The sequence below is a fragment of the Patagioenas fasciata genome, chromosome 5, assembly GCF_037038585.1.
Source record: "Patagioenas fasciata isolate bPatFas1 chromosome 5, bPatFas1.hap1, whole genome shotgun sequence".
NCBI classification, from domain to species: domain Eukaryota; kingdom Metazoa; phylum Chordata; class Aves; order Columbiformes; family Columbidae; genus Patagioenas; species Patagioenas fasciata.
In genome coordinates this window covers 38,955,644-38,973,064 of record NC_092524.1, presented here as the reverse complement: position 1 = coordinate 38,973,064, position 17,421 = coordinate 38,955,644, and the positions used below count along the sequence as shown (strand labels likewise).

General features: G+C 39.3%; 1 protein-coding gene across 16 annotated transcripts in view; it reads right to left on the bottom strand.

The window, feature by feature from the left end:
- DPH6 (diphthamine biosynthesis 6) overlaps positions 1-17,421 on the bottom strand; it is a 205,680-nt gene that overhangs the window by 48,686 nt on the left and 139,573 nt on the right. The window lies entirely within an intron of this gene.

The following is a 17,421-nucleotide window of genomic DNA, read 5'->3' as shown; positions in this document are numbered from 1 at the left end:
TCAATTACCACTGTGTCATGTAGAAACTATTTTGTACAATGCCAACAGGAAAACAGAACCTGTACTTACTTGGCATTACTGAACTAAGTAAATTCTACAGAAAACAAGGTGGTTAATTATTTTTTGTGTCAGCATCTGATATCACATTTTGCAGAATATTTTTTTTTTTTTTTGTGCAGTCTTTACCTTTAAAAAACCAGAAACATGAAAAAGGGAAAATAGAGGGGGACTAATATGGGTACAGACATTTAGAGGCAGTACTATTTCTAAGGGTACTTTTAATCAATTATTGTAATTTGAATGGATTTCAAATTAATGTAATCTCTTAATATAACTATTCTAATTCCACATGCTGGCATTTGGGAAAAAATACAAATTCACTTTTCTTCATAATAATTGTGGAAAATTCTGCATGCGTCTATGGCAGTGATGCAAAATTAATTATTAAACATGAAATGGTCAGCAATTAACATGCCAAGCACAATAGGTTAGCTTTTCCAGAGAGGCATTCTGCAGGTGAAGTAAATGAGGAAATCTGAAATCTATACAGTACATTGTTGGCTATTATTAGGATTTGTCAAGGTGATAGGCTAAAATTTTATGGCAATCAACCAAGTATGTCAGAAGAAACTACCACAAAAATTAACCAAAATCATTCTTAGGGCCAAAATCCCACAAGAAATCTAGCATAAATTTGATTTTATAAGTTGAGATAGCTTTTTGGTGCATAAAGGATATGTTTAAGTCTTTGTAGAATCAAAACTTTCATGACAAATGGTCTCTGAATAGTACTACTGTAAGTATATGTAAGCATTATATAAAAAGATATGCAAATATGTAAACTCATGAAAAGGAGTTCAAAACAAATCAGATCAATACCTATATATGGTCTATAGCTTATATCATTCCAACAGAATAATTTAGCATCTTGATATTCTATCTTTTACCATGATGGTCAACAGAGGCCAAGAAGTGGTATAAATTTTCATCATTTTTCTGTGACAGACAAAAGGGCTCAGGTGAAATTAAAGATATAGCCTTACAAGCTTTCTTTTGATTATGGTTATACATAAGGTTATAATTTGCTCCTTACTTTATTTTCTGTTTTCTATTGTTGGATGTCTGTGTTATTATCCTTTCATTTTGGAAACTGAGAAGCTCTGTGACATGATCAAAATAAGAGCAATCAGTATCACATTTCCATGAAGATGCAGTCAGCTTTGAAGGAGTCTCTAGAACAAACAAACAACCAAAAGCCTGAAGGCTGTATACAAAATCTCTAAGAACTAGGCTAACACCTCTGCTTTCTGGACTTGGTAACCTGGAAGTTTTCTTGAAAAGTAAGCTCAAATAATTACTTGTTAGAATAAATTGGAAAAAAAAAAAAAAGAAAAGATAGAAAATGCAAACTGGCCTGCTGAAAGACACAGACTTCTGCACGCACAGTAATGGAGAAGATTCTCCTTTTTTAAGACTGAGACTTCTATTACTGCTTGATTTAGCAGGTAAGGATCACAATCTTGTTCTATTCCATTATCTAAAAGCATAGTCTCAATAGCCCCATGGACTTAAGAGTTTTCAACTACCCACAGAATTTTATACATTTCAATATCTCTTCAAAATACCTTTTGTAATTTTATGTGACAGTTATGCCACCATCAGAGCAAAAGAAAGGTTTTTAAATGTTGGATAATCAGTTCTGGGAAGGATGTGATAATATCAAAGGGAAAATGCAGAATACCATTTTCCCCACATTTTTAAATGGTTATAAACATCAACCATAGCACTGATTATTCAGAGGAAATCGCATTGAAAGGACTGCAATGACTGTGTCTGGACTGAGAATTTGAGAATCACAGGACTGCTAGCATGGCTGTCAAAAGGGCATAATGCCTGAAATTCAGAACTAGACAATTAATTTTAGCTTTAAAAAATGGATATGACTGCTGAAAGGAGAAGATTTTCCCTCTTACTGGGCCCTTAATTGCTCCCACTGATAAATAATGAGACAGATTAAATCTAACTTTTGTTAATTCTGGTTGGTTTGTGTTCTATTTATTTATTATTTATTTTTTCCCTGAAGGAACTGTTTATGGCTTGAGCAGAACGTTTCAGTAAGCAAGCGCTCTGATACAATATGAATACCTCTCTTTTTGTTCTGAAGTCAAAGGGATCAGAAAGGTATTTTCAATCTTTTTAAGTGCATACAGGCCTTTGGTTTTTTGGCTTATTCTGCACAAGTAGTCATGCCATCCCGTGCACTTACTGACCTGAAAAACACTCCTCCTACTGCATGGGAAGCTCAGCCTCCTGGTCCTCCTCCTGTGGCATAAAGTATTTTAAACTCTTATGGTCTGATATATTTTAGTCTAAGTATACTCACAGGTTTCAAAATAGTAATTTCTGGGTGAAACGTAATGGTCTGTGATATACAGGTCAGACTAAACGATCTCATGGTGCCTTCTGGCTGTACAAGCTACGCAAGCTATGAAATCTGTTTTACTCACTACTGACAGTCAGTCTTTCTACCAGTGCTGCAGTGCCTGAACTCTAAAATCCCACACTGAGAAGGAAACCATCTTACTCATTATGGCCTTTAATATCCCTTGCTGATAGTTTTAAATTTTTAAACAGCCCTACCTGTCGTGCTCCCTTTTATGTGTTCTCATAGTTACAGATACAATTTTGGAAGCAAAATATCTAAACAGTAAGCATAATAAAAATGGAACAGGTTAAAGCTTATTAGCAGTAGGGAGCAGATGTAGCAAAATTCTGCCAGTTCCCCTACATTTCCTCCCCAGCAGGGACTTTCTGTCAAGCTGTGAGTTAGTTCTATATAATAATGTAGGCTGCTGTTACTGCAATTGCACCTTCCTATACCTCACTATTGTACTAAAAATTCACTTTGATTTTTGATTTCTTCCTTCATAATAATAGTATTTAAAGCAGTTCCTGCAGAGCTAAATGTAAATTCAAGCACTGCATGCTAGATGCTCAGAAGGGCATGAAAATGTAAAATGATAAGAAAATAATTACATATTGAAAAGCTGGTTTATTTGCTTTAAAAATATTAACTTTCTTTCAACAATCTAAAGGTTCCTGAGCCAAGAGATAGCCAGTTAATGACTGAAGTTAAGATTCCTTGAACTATCTCTCAAACATACATCATTCAATATATCAGTTACAGTGTGGAAAAGAGATAACTATTTAAGGAACAAAGTCATAAATTGATAGCAATATAAACTGAAAGCAAATGAAGTCTGCCACATGAAACATGATCACAGACTGTCACTCTGAGGGTTTTATTATTCATATGTAGCGTCAAAAATAAGAAGTTAAGAAAGGGAGTAGTACTGAATTAAGGATGTTCAAGATGGAAAGATTCCACTTGAAAATCATTTGAGAATGTGTACAAAATGAGACAGAAAACGAGAAAAGTTAATGGTCAAAATCTACTTTGTGGGCATTAAGGATAAGTGATTTTATGATTTAGAATTTAAACATCAGATACTGATTGCTAAGATGTTTTCTTTGAAAGTCTGCTTTCCTTCTGAACTTTGACCTTGAGCTCTTGAACTCATTTCCAAATGAAATGTCATCTTTTATCTCATGTGTTCAAACTACGATCACTTGTTTTCCTGTGCATGTACAGCATCATTAGCTACTGTTGTTAAACCTGTACTTAAACTTTGCAGTATGCAATGTAAAAAAAATTGTGATGCTGTTGGAGGCAGAAGAAAAACAAGTTAAAAATTCTGATGGCAATATTAAACTTCTATGAATTGCCAGGCTCTCCCTCATTGAGATACCCACCTTCATTAGTAATATGATCTTGAATGTGGCTTTTTTTTAGTAAACAAAGATTTTTAGTGGAAAATACAAACATTGACATTCCTTCATCTTATGTATATGAGTAATTTTGGGGCAAATATTTCCAGCAGTGTATCGGATACTTTCATTTTTTCAAATGGTATAACTGCAAATCAAGATCAGTTAAATGAAATATAACAGGACTATTAGGACTGTACATGCCCTTTATTTTAAGCCCAGCCATTTTAAGCCAAGTCTATAATGTCCTCCATACAGTTTAGAACTTGGATTTTGCAGGACAAGTTTTCCCTCAGTTCAATGTTACAGGAATCAAGCTCAGGTGATGCAATTCAGGCAATTTCTCACAGCCTGCTGTGCTGGATTGTCCACGGCTGGCAGGTAAACCTCCCCCCGCTGAGTCATTCACTCACACCCCCTGCGGCACGATCGGGGAGAACTCAGCAGGGAAAAAGAGAGAAAAAAATCATGGGTGGAGATAAAGACAGTTTAATAAAAGAAGGAAAGAGAAAACAACCAAGACAATCACTCATCACCTCCCACCAGCAGACTGATGCCCAGCCAGTCTCTGAGCGATGGCTACTTTAGAACAGACTTACCCCTGCTCCAGTTTTTATTGTCAAGCAATTTATATAGTATATAATACTCTTTGGTCTATTTGGGTCAGCTGTCTCAGCTGTACCCCCTCCCAGCTTCTTCCCAAACCCAGCCTTCTTGCTGGGTGTGGGCAAAGTTGAAAAAAGATGAAAGTCTGGAGGCTGTACAGGCACTGGTCTGCTATCAACACAAATCCAAAACACCACACTACAGGGGCTGCTATGAAGAAAAATAACTCTAACCCAGTCAGTACCAGTATGTCCACTCACAAGAGGAAGTTCATAATTAATAACCTAAAAATTATAAGTCAAGCCTGAGTTAAATGCGTAACTGTACTCAGCAGCCATTGGAATGAGACACATGGAAAGCAAGCTTGCTGTCTTAGAGATGAAGAGATGTCTCTCAGGTTACTATTGAAATATATAATGGGGTCTTAACTCATGTTCCTAAAGGCAGGTGAGTCCATGCTCAGAAGATTAGAATGGACATTTTTCAATAAATGGCCTTTAAGAGACATGTATTAATATATATGCTTGTTAAAAGTTGTTATACTAAGAAAAAGATACAAATATATATTCATGGATATGTATGCAATGTGTACTTATATATATGAGGAGGGAGGGAAAGAGAAAAATTTGTATACCTAGACATCTCCCCCATGTAACTTTAGAGACCATGCACTGAGAGCCTATGAGACTATGCGTCACTGAACAGGTATCTACAACTCTACACAAACATTCATCTGAAAAATTACAAAAAAACTTCTGACTTAATAAGAATTTATTGATAATTAGTGTTTTCATCAGGTAACAGTTACATTTTCCTCTTTGAGACTCACTTGCTTCTTTGTTGAGATATATGCAGAAGCAACTATTTTGTCAACTACAGGAGGTGGCCACGTTGTTTCCACAAAGATGCTTATAAGTGAGACACATAAAGATCTGCATAATATTAACACTGAATAATGTCCAAAAGAAAATCAATGTTAGATTTCAAGTGTTACCAGCTGTGTTAATTGTGTTACAACTAAATAATTGATGAGAACTGTACACCTGTACTATATGAGCTGGACACATTTTTATTTTTCATCCATGAAGTTGATGATTTTCCTGAAATTCGTGCTTTCATCACGGGGATCTAAAGTGCCCTACACATAACTAGGACTACAGTTTAATAGGGAAGTTTCCTGAGCAAAGTAGGACCTTGATCACTTTTCAACCAAAATGGCATTTTCCCCTCTATAAAGAGGGACTGACAACAGGTACCAACCTCAGGGCTGAAATCCTGTTAAATGGCTTTCACAGTCATCACACACAAGACTTTTGACCAGAGGTTCTGGCCTAAGCAAACAGTGGATGTGTATATGCTTTCTTGCTTAGCACAAAAGTGACAGAATCAAAACAGAATTAATATTTTCAGTAAAAGAGATGAAAAATCACTCAAAAAACTCTCATAAGGGAACTGCTGCAGGGGAACATGAGTCAGTCTGGATGAACTAGGTTGTTTACCACCCTGAATAACCTGACATGTATTTCTTCACTCTGTCTAACTGAAAAATAATGTTCAAATGCATGTATATATTACCTGTAAATGGCAAATAAGCTAGTGCAAATCAGTTCATGGAAATCAGAGAGCTATGCTGACTTAGACCAGCTGAGGATTTGATTTTATCTATATCTGTCTACACAAACATTCACACAAGAAACTGTCTCCTTTCTTATTTTCTACTGTTCATATTTTATGTTTACGTTCTACAAGTTAAATTCATGTATATTGTTTAGAACATTATACATCATACATTTTTTTATGCATACATGTACACTCAATTTCTCATAATGGCTTTAGTTAAAATCATGTAGGCTGCTTCATTGTTCTTTTTGTTGACTGTATTTATTTTTAAAATTCATTAATGCTCCATTAGTGTTACAAATAGAATATCACAATCTTCTTTTAAAAAAAAAGGAAAGTGGGAACCCTTTCACATCTCATTGTGGCCCAGTGTCAAAAGGCAGAATACATTCAAGGACCTCTAGAGTTCGACTATCTGCACTTGACCTGTGTTAAATATTCTCATTGCAGTTGCTTCAAATGAATACAAAAGCTTTGTTTAATCTGAACACAGGGGAAATGAAATACACCAGGCACGAGATGAAAGACCTGCTGCCACTGTGCTATTTGAATGCACTGCGTGTTCTTAACACGGACCATAAAAGAAGCCTGGTTTAATATATCAAACTGTGGAACATTCAAAATAGCATGTAGCAGCAAAATAAATGTTATAAACCTGAGGAGACAAAAAAGGGAAATAGAAACATGTATTTTCTTCCTACTGAATTTCTGATAGGCATAGGTACTGCATTGTGGCAATGTTTTTCAAAAATATTTAGTTTTCTTCTGGTAAGATTACCAATTATATTAATTAACCAATGCAAGATTTTACTGCAATGTAAATGTAGCAGGGTTCTAGTCTATCATTTATACCTTTACAATATTCATTCACTTCTACTCCTCACATTTTAAATATTCTGTTTAAGAAATGGCTAAAAGAAGGAGACCAATTAAATTAGCATTTCCCATACTATTGTCTATAGGGCACAGAATTTACAATACTATCTGGAAATCTAACAGTCATATTAAACATAGATATTAACTAATGCATATCGTAAAACAGACAAAATCAGTGCACCTGAACAAACAAAAAGTACACACCCTCTCACAGGTTTCATTTTTTTATATTACATTTAAGTTTTATGGATCTAAAATCTCTGTCCAATCCTTTACAGCAAGAAAAGCCTTCAACTTCCGCTGTCTGAATATATGCTACTTCTGTTCCACTTAAGATAAAGTGTCAGAGAATGCAGGAACTCAAATTCATGACAGTTTGTATCCTTCAAATGCTACAGGCATGTCTGAACAATGTAACACACTGCTGTGCTACAGACTCATGGTGCCATTCTAAATAACTGCCTTGAAAACATCATAATTACTCCAGAAAACCACTGCATGTAGCTAGACAGCTTCTGGATCAGGCATTTACTTGTTCATAACTCGGGACCTCTGCATTATTCAGTAGACAAAGTGGAAAGACACAGGGTACTATCACTGATATTTAGAGAAGCGTCAAAGCAGGTGTGATGCAGGAGCTCCCTACGATAGGCCTCAAGAGGACTGCTCTTAGATATTCTGAAAAATCCTAGTTCAGGCTCATTTACATCTTTCGACATCTAAACAGTTTGCTAGTCTGGCCCAAAAAGTTTAAGTTTAGATACTGAAAGCTGACATCAAGTTACCCAAGTGCTGAAATAGGCAAGCAACACATTCACAATATACATCAGGTAAAACATTGCAAATCCTGTTTTTTCCATCACTTCTACATCACATGGTATTAAGACACACATTGTCAACAACCTGAGTGGCATTCCTGACAGAAAAAAGTCAACTGTAGCACTCTTCATTGGATTTGAAACAACCATGGGATCACAGCCACTCATCCTGAATGCTTACCATAAAAAAATAAAGCTTCTGTCAGAAGAAGGTGGGCTGGAGAACCTTTAAAGTTTGTGATATGTTTGCTCAGGAATTTACTGGAGGGAGAGGACTAGACAACTAATGTTCAGATGCAAACTGTGTTATAAAAGCCAAAAGACATGTATTTTTTCATGCCATAGGAAGCATTTCACCAGGTAGATTTTTTGTTACTAAGGATGGAAAATGGAGTAGGAGCTGCCTAATAAAATAACTCAGAGTGGAACTGATGCATAATATTATCATCAAAAGAAAAAAATCGGATGTATAAAATGAATTGCTGATGCAAAAGATCTAAGCTAATAGTCTTAGAACTATTAATACATTTTCCAATTACATTAAATTATCTTTCTATGCAACACTCTCTTCCATTCTTAACAAAATACATTGCTTTCACGGTTTCATCCAGTTTTTCAAAATCTCCCTTCACCAATATTTTGGGTTCACTTACAAATACAGGAAATCCTAAACTTTGTGTTGGTAACAAAACATGGTGTATGAAATGTACTAAAATATTTCCTTACGCATTTTTATTTTTATAACAAAGAAATCAGATATAACATTTCAGATAGTTCTGGAAAATCTGCCTCATAGCTTTGTGCATGCCATCAAAACAAAATAAGGACTGAAACTTGTTTTACTGTTCAGCCATGTTTATCAAGAACTCTATTTCAAAAGCAGCAAATGGCCTTCAAGTTTCTCTGTAAGTTTATGTGCTCCTAACTAACAGAAATAAATGAATTAATAGTATGTTGTCATGGAATATACATTTGAATAGCAACAGCCCAAAACAGTATCTATTGCATAACTTGTCAAAATTGATACATTCTACTGGCCTAGCTGTACTAAATCTTGCTGGGGATTAGCAAGACTTAAAGAATAAAATACAGCAGTCAAACAAGCTGGAATGTCTGAAATTCTGAGACAGCAGAGCATGTTTTGTCTTTATCATAGAATCATAGAGTTTTAGAATCATTTTGGTTGGAAGAGACCCTCAGCATCATCGAGTTCAACCGTAACCTAACTCTAGCACTAAATCATGTCCCTAAGAACCTCATCTAAATGCCTTTTAAACACTTCCAGGGATGGTGACTCCACCACTTCCCTGCGCAGCCTGTTCTAATGTCTGACAACCCTTTCTGTGAAGAAATTTTTTCCTAATTTCTACTCTAAACCCACCCTGGCACAATTTGAGGCCATTTTCCCTTGTCCTACCACTTGCTACTTGGGAGATGAGACCAACACCCTCCATGCTACAACCTCCTTTCAGGTAGTTTCAGACAGTGATAAGGTCTCCCTGCAGCTTCCTTTTCTCCAGGCTAAACAGCCCCAGTTCCCTCAGCCGCTTCCATCAGACTTGTGCTCCAGACCCCTCACCAGGTTCACTGCCCTCCTCTGATCTCTCTCTAGTATTTCAATGTCTTTCTTATGATGAGGGACCCAAAACTGAACACAGGATTCAAGGTGGGGGTCCTCACCAGTGCTAAATACAGTGGCACAATCACTTCTCTAGTCCTGCTGGCCACACTATCCCTGATACAAGCCAGGATGCTGTTGGTCTTTTTGGCCACCTGGGCACACTGCTGACTTATATTCAGACAACTGTCAATCAACACCCCCAGATCCCTCTCTGCCAGGCAGCTTTCCAGCCACTCTTCCCTGAGCCTGTAGCGCTGCCTGGGGTGGTTGTGTCCCAAGTGCAGGACCCGGTACTTGGCCTTGTTGAACCTCGTACAATTGGCCTCAGCGCAACGATCCAGCCAGTCCAGAACCCTCTGTACGGCCTTCCTACCCTGCAGCAGATCAATACTGCCACTCAAATCGGTGAAGGTAACAAAATTACATCACAGAATCACAGAATCGACTGGGTTGGAAAAGACCTCAGAAATCATCAAGTCCAACCCTTGGTCCAACTCTAGTCCGTTTACTAGATCATGGCACTAAGTGCCATGTCCAATCTCAGTTTAAAAACCTCCAGGGATGGTGAGTCCACCACCTCCCTGGGCAGGCCATTCCAATACCTGACCACTCTCTCCATAAAGAATTTCTTTCCAATATCCAGCCTAAATTTCCCCTGGCAGAGTTTAAGCCCATGATCTCTTGTCCTGTTGCTAACTGCCTGGGAGAAGAGACCAAGCCCCACCTGGCTATAACTTCCCTTCAGGTAGTTATAGAGAGTGATGAGGTCACCTCTAAGCCTCCTCTTCTCCAGACTAAACAACCCCAGCTCCCTCAGCCTCTCCCCATAGGTCTTGTGCTCAAGTCCCTTCAGCAGTCGTGTTGCTCTTCTCTGGACCCGCTCCAGCACTTCAATATCTTTCCTGAACTGAGGGGCCCAGAACTGAACACAATACTCCAGGTGTGGCCTCACCAATGCAGAGTACAGGGGAAGGATCATTTCCCTTGTCCTGCTGACCACGCTATTTTTGATACAGGACAGGATACCATTGGCCTTCTTGGCCACCTGGGCACACTGTTGGCTCATATTGAGCTTCCTGTCAATTAGTACCCCCAGGTCCCCTGCTCTCCAGCCACTCTGCACCCAGCCTGCAGCGCTGCAGGGGGTTGTTGTGGCCAAAGTGCAGCACCCGGCAGTTTGCCTTATTGAACTTCATCCCATTGGAATCAGCCCATTTTTCCAGTCTATCCAGATCCCTCTGCAGAGCCCTCCTGCCTTCCAGCAGGTCGACACTCCCTTCCAACTTGGTGTCATCAGCAAATTTGCTGATGATGGTCTCAATCCCCTCATCTAAATCATCAGTAAAGATGTTAAACAGGACTGGACCCAACACTGACCCCTGGGGAACACCACTAGTGACTGGCCGCCAGCTAGATGCAGCCCCATTCACCAGCACTCTCTGGGCCCAGCCCTCCAGCCAGTTCTTAACCCAGCAGAGAGTGCACTTGTCCAAGCCATGGGCTACCAGCTTTTGCAGGAGTATATTATGGGAGACAGTGTCAAAGGCCTTGCTGAAGTCCAGATAGACCACATCCACGGCTTTCCCCTCATCCACCAGGTGGGTCACCTGATCACAAAAGGAGATCAGGTTGGTCAGACAGGATCTGCCCCTCCTAAACCCATGCTGGCTGGATCTGATCCCTTGTCCATCCTGAAGGTACTGTGTGATTGCATTCAGGATGATCTGCTCCATAACCCTGCCAGGCACCGAGGTCAGGCTGACAGGCCTGTAGTTGCCAGGGTCAGCTTTGCAGCCCTTTTTGTGGACTGGGGTAACATTCGCCAATTTCCAATTATATGGGACCTCCCCAGTGAGCCAGGACTGTTGGAAGATGATGGAGAGCGGCTTGGCAAGTTCTTCTGCTAGCTCCCTCATCACCCTAGGATGGATCCCATCTGGTCCCATAGACTTGTGAGGATCCAGATGGCTCAGTAAATCACCAACTATTTCCTCCTGGAATACAAGAGGTCTATTTGGCTTCCTATCTCTGTCCAGAGATGAGTTGTCCTGAGGGCCACCTGTCTTACTGGTAAAAACTGAGGCAAAGTAGGTATTAAGTACCTCAGCTTTCTCCTCATCTTTGTTAACTATCTTTCCCTCAAAGTCCAACAGAGAATGGAGGTCTTCCTTGCCCCTACTTTTGTTATTAACATATTTGAAGAAGGACTTTTTATTATCCCTGACAGAATTCACCAAATTAACTTCAAATTGCACTTTTGTTTCCCTGATTTTTTTTCTGCATGATCTAGCTATTTCCATAAATTCTTCATAAGTAGCCAGCCCTTTTTTCCACAGTCGGTAAAGTCTCTTTTTATCTGTGATTTCCTTCAGAATCTCCCTGTTTAGCCAAGCCGGTTGTCTTCCCCGCCGGCTAGCCTTTCGGCACACTGGTATGGCCTGTTCCTGTGCACTCAAAACCTCCTGCTTGAAGCATGTCCGACCCTCCTGGGCCCCCTTGTTTTTAAGCATTGTTTCCCAGGGTATGCTCTGAACTAGACTTCTGAATAGGCAAAAATCTGCCCTCTGGAAGTCCAGCATTGAGGTTTTGTTAATGGTTCTCCCTGCATCTCTGAGTATTGAAAATTCTATTATTTCCTGGTCGCTATGCCCCAGGTGGCCTCCAACCACTACATCTCCCACCAGCCCTTCTCTGTTTGTAAACAGTAGGTCTAGCCGGGCCTTACCCTTGGTAGGCTCATTTACCAGCTGATGAAGGAAATTGTCCTCTATACACTCTTGGAGCTTCCTAGACTGCCTCTTCTGTGCAGTATTGAGCTCCCAGTAGATATCCGGCAGGTTAAAGTCACCCACAAGAACAAGGGCCGTCGATTTTGAGACTTCTGCCAGCTACTTGTAGAATAATTCATCTCCTTCATCGTCCTGGTTGGGCGGTCTATAACAGACACCCACAAGGATGTCAGCCTTGTTGAACTTCCCTCTGATTCTGGTCCACAGGCACTCAACCTTGGCACTGCTGACCTCAAGTTTAACAGAGTCGAGTGACTCTCTAACATATAAAGCCACCCCTCCACCTCTCCTACCCTACCTATCTTCTCTGAAGAGCTTGTAGCCGCACATAGCAGCACTCCAGTCATATGGGTCATCCCACCATGTTTCTGTGATGGCAACTATGTCATATCTTTCCTGCTGCACGATGGCTTCCAGCTCCTCTTGTTTGTTGCCCATACTGCGTGCATTAGTGTACATGCACTTCAAGTGGGCTGCCGATTTCACTCTTAATTCGGGCTTTCCATCCTTAGGCTGATCTTTGGAGAGCCCAGTTTCAATCCCTTCCACCTTCAAACCTGGTTTAAAGCCCTCCTGATCAGCCTCGCCAACTTATGGGCTATAGTTCTCTTGCTCTCCCTAGAAGGATGAAGCCCATCTGATTTGAGGAGACTAGGTACCATGGAGTTTGCCCCATGGTCAAAAAACCCAAAATTTTGATGATGACACCAATCCTTAAGCCACCTGTTGATGAGATGGGCTTTTCTACTCCTCTCTTTATTTAGCTCCTCATCCATCCCAGATAGCACAGGAACTGAGGCAAATATCACCTGTGCTCCCATCCCATGAACTGATCGACCCAGTGCTTTAAAGTATTTTTTAATTATCTTGGTACTTCTGCTAATGTCCTCGCTGCCAGCTTGGACTACTAACAGGGGATAATAGTCTGAGGGCTGAATTAGCTTGGGAAGTCTTCTATTAATGTCCCTCACCCTGGCCCCAGGAAAGCAGCAGACCTCCCTGTGGGATGGGTCTGGGTGACATATAGGGCCCTCTGTTCCCCTGAGAAGGGAGTCGCCGACTACTACCACTCTTCTTTTTTTTTTCCTTCTTACAGCTGCAGTTGTAATCCGTTTTGTAGATGAGGTCCATCCAGGAGGCTCTCCAGGTGGATCTTCTTGGCTGTCCTCTGCCTGATGTTCAGAGTCCAGGGCCTCATATCTATTTGTTAAGGGCACCAAGGGTGGTGATGGGGTTCGAGAGAGGGTTCTTTTACATCTCCGATCAGGGACCCATTTCCATTCCCCCCCTCATCATTGGTGAATATAACAAAAGAAAGTATAAAAGCAGCCATTCAGAAGCAGGGAAAAAAAAGGTTATCATGATATTGCCCATCTCAGTCTGGCAGAGTCTGTTGTACAGCCAGAAGTACAATCCAACACTTGAAATACTCTTAACAAAGTACTACAGGGATGGTTCTGCATGGAAAGCCCATGGGGAGGGGAAAAAGAAGGTAGGGGGTGGACTCAGCTCCCAACTAAATATAGCAGAAGTCCTGTCTAAATGGCACAACTCAACCCCTACTGAATAAAGTGCATACACAAAGTAAATTAATAAAATTTTGCAGGCACAGTCACTGTTATATCATTATACAATAATTATTTGGAATGTTTCCATCTATCAATAATGCCATCTGTCCTACACAATACAAATGGACTACAATCCATCTGGCTTATTTTTTTCTATTGATTACTCTGCTGAATGAGTTAGCAAAACTGCTTATAAAATCATCATATTACATGACACTGTCATTAAAAGATGTGAAGAAAAACACAAGATGAGACTTAATTGGAAGACTGTCAGTTCTTCTTCCAGAAAGTTTTAACAATGCTATAAGCTTTCTCCTTCCCCCCACCCCCATTACTTTAAAGAAGAAAAAAAAAAAAAAAGTGTAAATGCTAACTACTGGATTAGGCAGAAATTGTTCTACCACACAATTGTTACTATTTCTAACTAGGTATGTTAGAGAAGCTCCATAAATGTATCTCCTCAAGTGTGTCAGAATGTCACAAAGTGTGCCTTGGAATCACAAAGAAATTGCAGGAGTGGAACTTAGAAATGGGGTGGGAGGAAACTGCCGATGGATGGCACTTGTATTTGCTAATTCCAATTATTTTTCTTAGATTTGGGCATTGATTATTTGTTTGCCTGTCTTTATGCTATTTTTGCAACCTCTCTTTTCTTCTTTCGATTGTAACTACTGCTTCCCTCAACTAGATTTTAATTTCTATGACTGCAGTTTGTTTTTTCTTTTGATTTTAACTACTGCTTGCCTTTATATATTTTAATTTCAACAAGGCACCACTTAACAGCAACACACCCTTATCCATCCACAGAACTTAAATGCTTACCTTGTCTCCCCCACTCTAGACCTCAGTTCCTACAGTACCCTTTTAGTTTTAATGACGGAAATATCTTGTGTACATCCAAAAGGTTGATCCAAAGACCTTTTATTAGCCCAGTGATTTTCTTTTTTTTTCAAGGGAGACTTTGGTGGGGTTTCTTTTCCTTCCCTCCCCACTACCTTTTCTTTCTACTACAACTTTTCTTCTCTCCACCAGATTTCTGTTTCCTTTGCTACCCAGAACAGCTTTTCCAGTGACACTGTGACTCTAAAGCCACATGAAGGAAGAAGAGAGAGAAACAGGGTTTGGATTCCAGCTCTGGGGAAGCAACCCTTGATGGGTGTGGGTAACTGGAGTTCAGGGAGGCAATGCTCTAGGTTATACTGGAGGGGTGAGGCTGCAGGGAATGGTGCAGGAGTACAGATCCTGAGCTGCCATTTGGAATGAAGGAAATCAGGATGACAGCAGTGGAAAGGAGCAGTGCAGGAAGCAAGGAATCATGCTGGATAAGGAAGAAGCCAGAGGCTTGGTGACAGAAACAAATCAGAAGTTGCAGGGTGGTCCAGCCTGCTTATTGTTACTATTTTCTCCCTCTCTTAGAGTCCCCTCCCCTCCTTGACCCTCACTAGAGCCACCCCTCCTCTGGTTATCAGTGAAATAATTTGGTTATTCTAAAAAATACTCAATTCATCTTTCATTTCATAATTCAAGAAGTTCCTAAAAGACAACTGTCACTGTCAATAATATGACAAGAAATTCTGTAAAGTCCAGGTTAATGTGCCTGACCCTGTGGCCTTATCGCAAACAAAGTTTTGATCAACTCTCTGCTCATATCCTGCTTTTAGAAATAAACCTTTTTTGTTCTATAAACACATCCAGAGAACAATTCCTACACTTCTCTTAATATTCTGTTCCGTTATGTCCTATTTATTTGTGTTCTAAACTATCCCTTTAGTGCTTTCCAGACTACTGACATCAAATACGTAGAATGATGCAACTGAGGTTGCTGAACAGTACTATTTATGTAGAGGATATTTACCAGACATCACTAGAATGCTAACAATTTTTGGTGCTCTAAAAAAAACCCTTTGGCAGTTATGATGCATACAATTTAGTCACTGTGTCAAATAAAATACCTTAACCTTAATATACCATCATTTTGCTATTAAATACAGAACATTCAACAGACAGAAATGTAGAGTCTAAACCTCATTTTTAAAACATAATTAGTTCTATGTTTTATAGTGTCTAGGTTACGTGAAATGAGTTCTGAGCTGCATTGTTTTGTTTGCACAAACAAACTCCTTTTTCCATGGATGACAGAAGCAGAACAATTTCAATCGAGACACTATTTGTTCTTATTAAGTAATTTGTATGTTGCTATTGATTCATGCCTTCGGCCACTGCTTGAAATACAGTTCAAGAATAACAAAATACTTTTGCTTTGGGTGACTTAGTTTGCTTGCAGAAAAGAGACCATTATTTCATGTCATGGTATCTGACAGAACTGTCTGTAGCATATTGGGATACCAAAAAATGAACAAAACCAAACAAGTAAGGGATATGTTACTTAGACTCCTAAATATAGATAACTTCAGAGTAAAGCTACTGTGTTGTGGCTTCCACACAGACAGGCTGTATCTTACAGCATCTGACAGACTGCTCCAAAGAAAATTTTGAGAGATGTAAAAACTGTATCTCCTGTTTTCACCAGCTCTGTGACTAAGTGAGAGAGAATTACAACTGTTGTACAATTCACCAGTCATTTTATGTTCTTCCAAATTTCAAACTTCACTGTCTTCCTTATTCTGAGAGTAAAGGAACTATTTTCCTAATACTGTGCCAGCTGGTGCTTCTCCTCTAATACCAAATCTCTATATCCATGAATAGGACAATTTTATTTTCAGGGCAGGACAACTGTTCCCTCTGGTTCCTTGTAACGGAAGTGATACTTCTTTTTCTCTGATTTGCTGTTTACACAAACCCTTACTAATAAAAAAGTATGCATAGCCTGAGGAAAAATTCAATTCCTCTGTCTGAATCTCCTGTTGACAAAATAATGGAGAAATTGGAACATCTGGCTGCTAATGACATCTCATTCCCACTGATTCTTTAATTTTTTTCCAAAGCATTTTTAGATGGTGTTTTGGCACACATTACTTCATCTGCTAATATTTTTTTTTTTGCTCTTTCTGATACTGTCATTAATGAATATGATCTCATGAGCACAGAATGAGATGGATGAACATCCTCTAGGATTGTTTGATGCTCCTCTAGGATGTTTTTTCTTAAACATTCCTGAAAACTGCTAGGTGGCTAACTCTTCCTAGAAGTATGTGTGGGCAGCAATCCATTTTTAAGCTATGACTTGAACAATCAAAAACAATCCAAAAGTGACATGGGCCAAATCATAGTAACAGCCCAAAAGCAAACAACCTCATCAGTATTTTATTATGTAGCTAAGAAAGTACTGCCTAGTAATCTCAGTGAGTATAATAAATAAGTGCCTCAGTAAAGAGGGGCTGGTATGTATGGTAACTACAGAAGACCTAAAAGATTCCATCTGGGAAAAGGAAAAGTTTCAAAGAACTGAGAAATGCCACCAATCTGCCCTCAAATCATGCATATTATAAATCAGAAAGCACAGAGGTTTCATGGTCATGGTCCATGTCACAGTCAGATAGCAAAAAATTAAATTAAAAGATCTGAATTGAATTAATATTCAATACACTTGGTCTTGGAGGAGTAGTAAACACTATTTAAGATGGTTCTTTACTAATAAATCAAGGTTGAATGTGTAAGCTTCTAACTAAAGCCTGTATCTTTTCTCAGGAAGACAAGTGCCTAGTGCGGAGACTGAAAGTAAACAGAAATAGAAA